This window comes from Coenobita brevimanus, chromosome 85 (genome assembly GCF_032717465.1).
Source record: "Coenobita brevimanus isolate Jiangsu-jjx chromosome 85, ASM3271746v2, whole genome shotgun sequence".
In the NCBI taxonomy this organism is placed as follows: domain Eukaryota; kingdom Metazoa; phylum Arthropoda; class Malacostraca; order Decapoda; family Coenobitidae; genus Coenobita; species Coenobita brevimanus.
In genome coordinates this window covers 11,701,279-11,710,624 of record NC_137038.1, presented here as the reverse complement: position 1 = coordinate 11,710,624, position 9,346 = coordinate 11,701,279, and positions in this window count along the sequence as shown.

The window sequence follows — 9,346 nt, the reverse complement described above, 5'->3', positions numbered from 1 at the left end:
CGAGTCATACAGGAGAGATACACAATAATCAAGTTTTCATCTAACAATATTATTACAGTCTACCGGGCTCAATGATGAAGGGTAGTCTTGTTCTGGTTTTGATTTTATCTCCAGACGATTTTATTTTCAAGTTGGAGGGTTTAGGCAAGTCCTTCCATCAACCTCCTCGGCATTAAAGTATTTCCCTAAGTTACATGAAATCGGCTTGTTGGAAATGGTGTGTGTGTGTGTGTGTGTGTGTGTGTGTGTGTGTGTGTGTGTGTGTGTGTGTGTGTGTGTGTGTGAGAGAGAGAGAGAGAGAGAGAGAGAGTGAGTGAAGAGTAAATGGTGAGGTTTACAGTATATCTGATGGACGTAGTACACTGTAAATGGGTGGGTTTACATCTAATGGGTGCAGGAGTGTACACAGAGAGACTTGTTTCTGATGAGTGTAATTTGTAGGTGGATGTGATGATGGCGATGATTAGAAAGGTCAGAGTGATTTCCTGGTATGTCATTAAGAGGGTCGACTTTAACTCTCTCTCTCTCTCTCTCTCTCTCTCTCTCTCTCGAAAATTTTAGTTCACAAGTAATTCTCCACACACACACACACACACACACACACACACACACACACACTGCTATCTACAATCTGAAAACCGGTTATTCTTTTATATTAATCCACCGTCTCTCTCTCTCTCTCTCTCTCTCTCATACACACATTCACCTTGCTACCTGCGCCTTTCTCCCTCCGTTCATGGTTTATTACATTCATGAGTAATATTCGCTTCAAATATAACCTTTCACATTCACTCAAGTAAGAGGCACACACAAATTGACCCTTTTCAGTAGCAATGCTCTTTTGTAAGTTGAATAAAATCAAGTGCCCCCCCAAAAAAGAAAATATGATTAAAAAAAAAAGAACAAGAATCCCTCGACTGCAACATCCGCTCTCGCTCAGCTAGTGCGGGTGTGTGGCCAATATACACTTGGCATAGCAACGCACTCAACACTGAGAAGTTAGTAGAGTTTTTTTTATCATTTTTAGCGTTTCTCCATCCTCGTAACTCCTCTTAAATAACTGTATAGACTGAGTGGTGGTGGTGGTGGTGGTGGTGGTAGCTCAGTTCACACATAATTCCCTCCTACTTCATCAATCACTACACCAAGGATTCCCTTACGATTATTTCAACCCCCTGAGCCCAAGATGTCATTCAAGCTGAGTAAAATCGTCTGGAGGCAGCAAAAATAACATTAATAAGACGTTACTGTACTTAAAGGAATTAATGGAGATGGTTTGTGGAGTCACATGGAGGGATAGGCTGACGAATGAGGATATAAAGGAGCGTTGTGGTGTGGATGTGGATGTGATAGGATGCGTTATGAGGAACACACTGAGGTGGTTTGGCCATGTGGAGAGGATGGAGGGTGAAAGACTGACAAGAGAGTGTATGTGAGTGAGGTGGAGGGAGGAAGAGAGAGTGGGAGGCCGAGGATGAGATGGAGGGATGGGGTGGAGAGGTATATGAGAGAGGGGGGTGTGAGTTGGGAGCAGGGCAGTGAAATGGCGGGGGATAGGGCGACGTGGAGGCGATTTGTTTGTGGCCACACCAAACGGGATTGAGGCGTCTGGCAATAGATAGATAGATAGATGGTTTGTAATTCTTTCACTATTATGGGGTTTTAAATGAGCTTACTTATTATCGATTATTTTTTTATTTCCTTCATGATATTCTTCAGTTTTGGTGAGACACTTGAGAATGGAGAGGTGAGATATAGCTAAAGGGGGTAAAGAAGCTCCCTAGCACCTCTTTCTTAGCGATTTATTTTTGGATAAGGCTGGTTAGTATCCTTCTGTACGTTATTTCTGTAGAGTATGGCGATGTTAGAAGGATTTATATAATACAAAATAGGACAGAAAGGTGTACTAAACAAAATATATTGCTTAAAAAAAGGTGTCAGGGACCTTCCTTAACTGACGAGAACCCGGGTCATTGCCTTCATTAACCCCTTCACCACCACAGGCTTTCCTTAAGTTGAATAAATCATCTGGAAATAGAATAAATGTGAAAAAAAAAATAGCATCGGACTGAAGGGGTTAAAGCGGAATACTAATGACGTCATCGAATTCAAGAACACTACGGGAACCAAATGTCAGATTCTCACTCTCTCTCTCTCTCTCTCTCTCTCAATTTTCACACACCTATGGTTCTTCCACCTTGACTTGGCCTAAATTTTCGTCTTTTTGCAGCTTATTTCACGTAACTCTGTGGCAGAAAAGACAGTGCTGCGGCTCTACATCACTCCCATAGCGCTTCTTCGTGACTAGTATATTCGTGTTAAACTACTGCTACAATTAAGCATGCAAGATGGAGAGGTGATAATTTTAGGCCAAGTTAAGAGTAAAAAGAGTATAGTTTGTCACTGACTTACACAAGTTATTTCTTATACAATCATTTTCCTAATAATTTACTCTTGCTTAATACACAGCTCTCACTCTCACTCTCAATTAGTCTCATTCAATCTTTCAACAGGTCAATCTTGCCCTAAATCACACATTCTCTCACGCAACCACGCACACACACACCCACTCACTCACTTTCACCCAATATTATCAGTTTCTCACCTTCACACACACACACACACACACACACACACACACACAAACGACTGTTTATGATCACCGTGTTTATTTCTTTATTAAACATTTATTTTTAATAACCTGTGTGACCAATTATTATTTACACCTAAATTCCCCCCCCCTCTCTCTCTCTCTCACCCCTCCCCCTTAAAGGTCATAAGTAAACAGCCACACCAAATAGTCAACTGCACCAATAAACCTCTACTTACAAATGCTTTACTAGTCCGCTTCTCGACGGGTATAGGACAAGTTTTAATCTACCTTTATATACTTTACTACTAGTTACTGCCTTTCACTACTAGTAACGGTAACCCTCTCATGTCTGCGATAGCTCATGTACTTTATTACAGCTGACGCCAAAAGATTTGAGTCAGCTTTGTGAGTCATAGGAGCCCATTTAAGAGTAAAGAAATTGTTTATATTTCTGATTATCTTTGCTGATTATCCACACACCTGACTACCCACATACAGGGTGACCCAAAATGAATGCAGCCCATTACACTTGGATGAAGTAGGGGCATCACTCGTGGGGAGCCATGGTTCCAGCAGGAAGGGCCCACCACACATATTTCAAACCAATTGTTAATGTGGCTGCGGCAACGATTCGGGGATCGACTGATCAGTAGGAGGTGTGACCTTGAGGGGGACCCACGCTCACCCGACCTGAGCCCCCCAGATTTCACTCTGTGGGGTTATCTGAAGGATCGTGTTTATGCAAACCATCCCCAGACAAGCAGAGACCTAATCACGACCAACATCAGCGCTATCCCAAGAGACGAGTGTGTCCGGGTAGTTGACAATTTCGCATTCAGGAGTGCCTCCGACGTCCAGGTGGTCATATGGAACACATTTTGGTATGGTTAAAAAAAAACACACACACACACCATTTGAACCGCAGAACCCAAACTTTCAGGACTGTTTTGTTATCAACTCAGCTTAACACGAATGCAAAAATAAAGGAAATTTCTTATCAGTTATATAAATGACACACACTGTTATGGGTTGCATTCATTTTGGGTCACCCTGCAGCTAATTATTAACACATTATCCACACATGACTATCTAGCCACCTGATTATCCACACACCTGAATATCTATATATCTGATTATCCACACATCTAATAATCCACATACCTGATTATCCACACACCTGATTATCCATACACCTGATTATCCACACACCTGGTTAACACACCTGATTATCCACACATTTTATCGCTTAATCCCACACCTGGTACTCCACACACCTGATTATCCACACAACATATTATACACACCTGCCTATCCACACAAAATGATCCATGTGGTTAACAGTAGACACAACATTATCCACACACCTGATAGTCCCGTCACATTAACCCAGACAAGTGATTCCCCACACCCAATAATCCATCTGGCTATTTACACATCAAACTCCACAGGCAACAATTAACCCAAACTTTCACTCTTACACCCAAACTCTACCACAATCATCTAACTTTCTACATATTCTCCTGGTGTCCTATTTTTCCTAGGATAACCATTTTTCTTTTTCTCTTTGCTTCTAACATAACCTACCACACTATCCTAGCATTAACCTAAGCAACAGACGACCCTAACCTGATACTAACAAACCTAACCTAACCCAGACTGTCCTGGATGAGAAAAAACGAAGAAAAAAAAAAAAAAAAAAGCTACACGCGAAATCACACCCCCGAAGCACGTCATCTGCTGCCACCAATCTACTGACCCCCACATTTTATTAAACAAACAATATACCCTTAATAATCGTTCCTCCTATATATTCCTTCGATCCTGTCCACCCCATTTATAGAAACCACTTCACTCTGAGGACGTCTTTATTTTGTTCTGGTGACTTCAGACGATTTACCACAAGAGACTTTTCGGGTTAGAGACGCCAGATGCAGGTTCGTACTCTCATCAATCAAGGAAGCTCCGTTACACCAATTCCTTACCGATTTATTTTTTTGATACGATTGGCTAATAATGTTTTGTACGTTCTTTATGCAAATAATGGCGATATTAGAAAGATTTAAGTAACACAAGTGGACAGCAAGATGTAATGACTAAACTAAATCGCTTAGAAAGAGGTGTTAGAGAGCTTCCTTAACCGAGGGTAATACGGATCCAAATCTACAGTTACTTCACCTTCAACTGGTCTTTTTGTTTTTAATTACTGATAAACAGGATGATGACTGCCTGGAGGTGAACGGGGAGGTGAGAAGAAGCAGAGGTGGACTGAGAATGAGGTGAAGGATAACGTGGTAGTTCAGAGGGGATGTAGGCAGTATTTACATGGCTTTGATTCCGTAACACCCGTTCGTATGCGATTTAGTCTGCATATCCCACCTCATTTATCCTCTTCTATATTACTGATGCAAAGTAGCTCGATAACAGGAACATATAAAGTCCATTCAACACAATACTGGTGGTTGAGAGGGATGTCAGCCGTATTCTCGATGGCTTAGATTCTGCAACACCCTTTCCTAAGCGATTTAATCTGCACATTACACCTCAATTATCCTCTTATGCATAACTCATCCAAAGTACGGTAAGTCGATAATAAGAAGACGTAAAGAACATAGAATACTGGTAGCTGAAGAGGGATGTACCTGGTAGGCTGTATTCTGAATGCCTTGATTCCCTAACACCCTTTTCTAAGCGATTTATTATGCACAGTACAAATCCATTATCGTCTTATACCTTACTGATGCAAAGCAAGTAAACAATAAGAAAATACCAATGACATACATGGAAAATCAACTCTTATGCTCAGGACAAAGCTAGATTGAATTTACCTTGACCTTCCAACTGGAGCCTAAGTTTCCATTCCTGCACCTGACAGGCTGTTACTATGAGGAGAAATGGTGTAATAAATAACTTGTCATGTTTCCACTCCATATACCTCTGTAGCCGTAATTAATATCAACCGGGGAATATTAAACACAAATGGTGACCCAATCAAGGAAAGTAATAAGCAGCAAGCATAGGAGTATAACAGACATCGCAAAGAGTCAATGGCCAGTTTTAAAAATCTACGCTGACTATCCCAACCCTTCACAGCTTCCCGGATTTATAAAGTTATCATGCCGAGGAAGAGATTTGAATTTCCACACCCTTTGTCAGTCGTTTTCCTGGATGTCTTTAGGCGTAATGCATTTTCCTGCTGGCAATGCAATGTAACACCCGGTCGATATTCCCTGGTGTCTTCCTGCGTAAATACCTTGTTCTGTTAGCAAACGCTGCCTAACATCCAGTCGTTTCGGCAGTAAAAGTAGTGTCCGTAGTGCTGCAGGATGGGATGGAATGATGCATATATACACAACTCCATAAAGCTTCTCTTAGGACAGCTGTATTTAACTCTCTCTCTCTCTCTCTCTCTCTCTCTCTCTTACTCCTCAGGATAAACTGGGAGAACAAGTTAGCATCCTTGTATATTAATCACGTCCTTCAGTCCACTGGCAAAACAATCCAATAATTTCTTCACTATAATGATTCTGTTCTACTGATTTTACAACTACATGATTTTTACTAACAAACACCAACTCCCCCCACCTCTCTCTCTCTCTCTCTCTCTCTCTCTCTCTCTCTCTCTCTCTCTGCAGTTTCATTTTACATTTCTCTTATTTTGATGTAGCTTTTTATGGAGTCGTTAACGTCTCTTGCAACCTTCCATTCTCTTGTCGATTGCCATCTGACTCATTTTTCTCTGCCTCTGACGAAATCATTCTATTCTCTTAAACGCTGACTTTTATTGACACTTAAGTTTAGTCAACCCACTTTTCCAACTCTCTCTCTCTCTCTCTCTCTCTCTCTCTCTCTCTCTCTCTCACACACACACACACACACACAATAAAATATCCAGTCAGGCATGTAGTTGTATATGCAGGTTGTATATCTGCGTGGTTGTTATGCACCTCCACAGGACCATATTCTGTATATTAACTTGGTCTAAAATTACCATCTCTCCATCATGTGCTGCCCAACCACAAGAAACATTAAAAAAGGATGCAACAAAATGCTATGGAAAGGACGAAGAGCCACAGTACTATAAGACTGATAATACAATATGGTGCTAGTCACGAAAAAGTGCTATGGAATGGATGCGCAGCCGTACTATGATCTTATATTTCCAATGAGCTAAAATATGACTGACATATTATGGTGCTAGTCACAAAGAAGTGCTGTGGGCGTCATATCGGGCCGCTGTAGTCTTCCACCTTCAATAAGCTACACGAGGCTGATGCAATGTGGTGCTAGTCACGAAGAAGTGCTATGGTAAGGATGTAAAATCGTTGTAATCTTATTCTTAAAAGGGGCTAGAATAAGACGCGAAAGGCCATGTCAAGCAGAAGTGAAAAGACTATATGTATGCGTACCACAAGCGTGATGATGAAACTGGAACAATGTAACATAATATAGCACTGTACTTGCAACTCTCTCTCTCTCTCTCTCGTCACAGCCCCTTCTCTAACAAACACCAATTCCCTCTCTCTCACGAAAATACATCCCTTCTCCCCCTTCCCCTATCCCCTCCACTCCTCTCTCTCTCTCTCTCAAACATCTTCCTCCCACACTCCTCCCCCCCTCTTCCCTCCCGTTATCTCTACCAATAATCTCTCCTTCCCTCCACTTGACCAACTTTCAGTCTCTCCTCTCTCTCTCTCTCTCTGACTGGAGGAGAGGAATGAAAAGCGTAAGTAAATTTTGAGAAAGAATATGTGTAAATATGAAAGAAAGGAGAGAGAGAGAGAGAGAGAGAGAGAAATGGCTTGCAAAACCTTTCATGCAACCAGCCAATTTATCTATTCCAGCCAGGGAAGGCTGGAAGGAAGGAAGGAAGGACGGAGGAAAGGAAGGAAAGAAGGCAGGAAGGAAGGATGGAAGGAAAGAAGGCAGGAAGGAAGGATGGAAGGAAAGAAGGCAGGAAGGAAGGATGGAAGGAAAGAAGGCAGGAAGGAAGGATGGAAGGAAAGAAGGCAGGAAGGAAGGATGGAAGGAAAGAAGGCAGGAAGGAAGGAAAGAAGGAAGGATGATGGATGGATGGATGGAAGAATGAGTGGGAGAAAATGGGCAAAAATAAATAAAACATGAAAAGGAAAGTGATGAAATAGAGAGAATGTAAAAGGATGAGAGAGAGAGAGAGAGAGAGAGAGAGAGAGAGAGAGAGAAACAAGACATGCGAGTGTAAATGGTTGCAACACTTTCGTGCTATCAGGCAATGCTTATTATAGCTCAGTCATGGAGGGAAGCAGGGAGGGAAGGCAGGAAGGAAGGAGGGAGGGAAGGCAGGAAGGAAGGAAGGAAGGAGAGGAAAAATTGAAGGAATGAGAGACGGTAAAAAGTACGAAGGAATAAGTGAGTGAAAGAAGGAAAGAAAGAAGGAAGGAATGAGAAAGTGAAGGATGGAAGAAAGGAATACGAGAAGGAAAAGTGAGGGAGGATGGAAGAAATAAAAGGAAGAAGGGTTGATGAGATACTGAGAAGACAAAGAAGACGATAAATGAAAGAAAAGAGAAGGAAAGAAGGAAGGAGGAACAGTAAGGTGGGACGGAAGTCAAGAAAAGAAAGAAAATAAAAATAATGGGAAGGAGAAATCAGAGGAATGACCCAAGGGAAAACTGACTACGGCTGAAATGACGTATAACTGAGAGAGAGGGGGGGGGGGACTATATCGACTTTTCTACGGGTAGGAAACTGTATGGCCTTAGGATTTACAAGAAAAGTCTCTCCTCCAACCATCTTTCCTCCACTTTTTACCTCCTCCTCCCTCCTCCAAATTGTACATATCTTCGTGTTTCCCGTTTCTCTTCTTCTTCTCCTCCTCCTCCTACTTCCACTTTATAACTTCTTCCTCCTCCAACTCTTCTTCCTTTCCCTCCCTCCTTCTCCCTCATCCTTCCATCTTTTCTTCCTCCTCCTTCTCCTTCCCTTCTTAGTCCACTGATATTTAATTTTCTATTCCCCTATTTATTCGCTCCTCCCGTCTCTCTCTCTCTCTCTCGCCCTTCACCTTTTCACGATCACCTCTTCCCTTCCTCCCACCGCCATCATCATCCCTTATCTTCTGATCTCTCTCTCTCTCTCTCTCTCTCTCCATCCCTCCTCCTCCTCCCTCATTCTCTCACATGCTTGTTTTCCTTCTTCTTCTACCTTCCTTCCTTTCCTCCTTCCTCTCCTCTCCTCTCTGGTTTCTTACATTCTTTTCTCACTATCTTATTTTTTCTTATTCCCTCTATTCTTTGCACTTTCGGAGAGAGAGAGAGAAGAGAGACAGGAAAGGAAGAGGGAAAGACGAGAATAAAGGAGGGAGACGAAAGGAGCAAGGGTAGAGAGAGGGGAGGAAATGGGGAAGGAGAGAGAGAGAAGGGAAGGAGAGAGAGAGAAGGGCAGGAGGGAAGGAGAGAGAGACAAGGGCAGGAGGGAAGGAGAGAGGAAAGAGGGAAGGAGAGAGGAAAGAGGGAAGGAGTGAAGGAGGAGAGGGGAGGGAAGCAAGCGGTGATCAAGGCAATCGAGTAGCATGACAGTTGACTCTCTCTCTCTCTCTCTCTCTCTCTCGTACCCAGTGATTATCTTCGTCACTCAGTATATCATTTTTCTTCTCTTCTTCCCCACTGTGTGTGTGTGTGTGTGTGTGTGTGTGTGTGTGTGTGTGTGTGTGTGTGTGTGTGTGTGTGTGTGTGTGCCTCCCTTTCACTCCCCCCCTCTCATTAATTACACTAAGAG